The sequence below is a fragment of the Hyaena hyaena genome, unplaced genomic scaffold (genome assembly GCF_003009895.1).
Source record: "Hyaena hyaena isolate Hyena2069 unplaced genomic scaffold, ASM300989v1 scaffold_293, whole genome shotgun sequence".
Taxonomy (NCBI): domain Eukaryota; kingdom Metazoa; phylum Chordata; class Mammalia; order Carnivora; family Hyaenidae; genus Hyaena; species Hyaena hyaena.
In genome coordinates, this window is record NW_024080925.1 from 473,126 (window position 1) to 475,480 (window position 2,355).

Sequence of the window (2,355 nt, forward strand, 5' to 3'; positions counted from 1 at the left end):
ATTTAAAAATAATTAGAGTTGATTTAAAGAGACTTCCACAAAAAATTCTTGAGTGAGAAGAATAAAATGTAGAAAAGTCCAATAACATGATCTCAACTTTGTATAATAGTGATCAAAACCCCAAAAAAGTAGAGAAGGACCCCCAATACAAACAAACAAACATTCAAGCTGAAACCATGCAAGTTGATTTTAATAATCAACAAAGAAAACTATGGTTGTTCTAGAGCCTTAAACATTTAGTCAAAAACTGAAACCTCTGTGTCAGTCACAGATGTGTGGAGAAATTAACACATTCTAATAAACTAATGTTTATTTAGTACACTGTAAATTAAAACATGAAGATCATTAAGCGTTAAGGCATTTTATTTCTTTGTAAAAAACTGATTTAAACAAACTTATCAAGAATAATTAGAACTAGAACAAACAATCCTAAATAGCTACAAAAATCTCGACAGCCAAAGCAATCTTGAAAAAGAAAAACAAAACTGGAGGTATTACAATTCCAGATTTCGAGTTATATTACAAAGTGGTAGTAATTAAAACAGTATGGTAATGGTACTAGCATAAAAATAGACACATAGATCAATGGAACAGAATAGAAACCCAGAAATAAACTCAGAATTATATGGACAATTAATATTTGACAAAGGAGGAAAGAATATGTAATGAGAAAAACACAATCCCTTCAACAAATGGTGTCAGGAAAATTGGACAACTAGATGAAAAAGAATGAAGCTGGACCACTTCCTTATACCATATACAAAAATAAACTCAAAATGGATTAAAAACCTAAATGCAAGACCTGAAACCATAAAAAAAACTTGAAGAAAGCAGAGCCAGTGATTTCCCTGACATTGGTCATAGCAACATTTTTCTAGATATGTCTTCACAGGTAAGGGAAATAAACACCAAAATAAACTATTGGGACTACATCAAAACAAAGAGTTTCTGCACAGCAAAGGAAAAGTCAACAAAATTAAAATGCAATCTATTGAATAGGAGAAGATATGTGCAAATGACATATCCAGTAAATGGTTAGTATGCAAAATATATAAAGAACTTATACAATTCAACACCCCAGAGAACAAATAATCCAATTAAGAAATAGGCAGAAGACATGAACAGACATTTCTCCAAGATGACATAACAGATGGAAAGCAGATACATGCAAAAATGCTCAACATCACTCTTCATCAAGGAAATGCAAATCAAAACTACAATGAGATCACTTCACACCTGCCAGAAGGGTTAAAATACAAAACACAAGAAACAAGTATTGGCAAGGATGTGGAGAAAAAGGAAACTCTTGCACTGTTGGCGGGTTTGCAAACTGGTACAGCCACTGTGGAAAACAGTGTGGAGTTTCCTCAAAAAGTTAAAAATGGATCTACCCTATGATCCAGTAATTGCTCTAGTGGGTATTTACTCAAAAAATACACAAACACTAATAGAAAGGGATACGTGGACCTCTGTGTTCATTAAAGCGCTGTTTACAATAGCCAAACTATGGAAGCAGCCCGTGTCCGTCGATAGCTGAATGGATAAATAACAGATGGTATATATATATATACATATATATGTAACAATCGAATATTATTCAGTCATAAGAAAAAAATGAAATCTTGCCATTTGCGACAACATGGATAGAGCCAGAAAGTATAATGCTGAGCAAAATAAGTCAGTCAGAGAAAGACAATTACCATATTCTTTCACTCATATGTGGAATTTAAGAAACACAAAGGAGCAAAGGAAAAAAAAAAGAAAAGACAAACCAAGAAACAGACTCTTAGCTGTAGAGAACAAACTAATGGTTACCAGAGGTGAGGTAGGTGAGGGAGAGAGAGGGTGTGTGGGTGAAATAAGGGATGGGGATTAAAAAGTACACTTACTGGGGCACCTGGATGGCTCAGTCGGTTAAGTGTCCAACTTTGGCTCAGGTTGTGATCTCATGGTTCGTGGGTTCGAGTCCCATGTTAGATGTTGGTATCTAAACTGACAGCTTGCTCAGAGCCTGGAGCCTGCTTCAGATTCTGTGTCTTCCTCTCTCTGACCCTCTCCTGCTCATGCTGCCTCTCTCTCCCTCTCTTTCAGAAATAAATAAAACATTAAAAAAAATACACTTACCATAATGAAAAAAAAGAATAATTGGAAAATTGCTACCTTCTCATTGGAAGACTTACAAAATAGCAAGTATCTTTTCCATTTCCACGTCTGGGGAGTTGTCATGCCTCTTTATAACTTTGGATTTGTTTCTGATGCTGTATCTTTTGCCCTCCCTTCCTCCTTCCTTCCCTCCTTCCTTCCCTCCTTCCTTCCTTCCTTCCTTCCTTCCTTCCTTCCTTCCCTCCCTCCCTC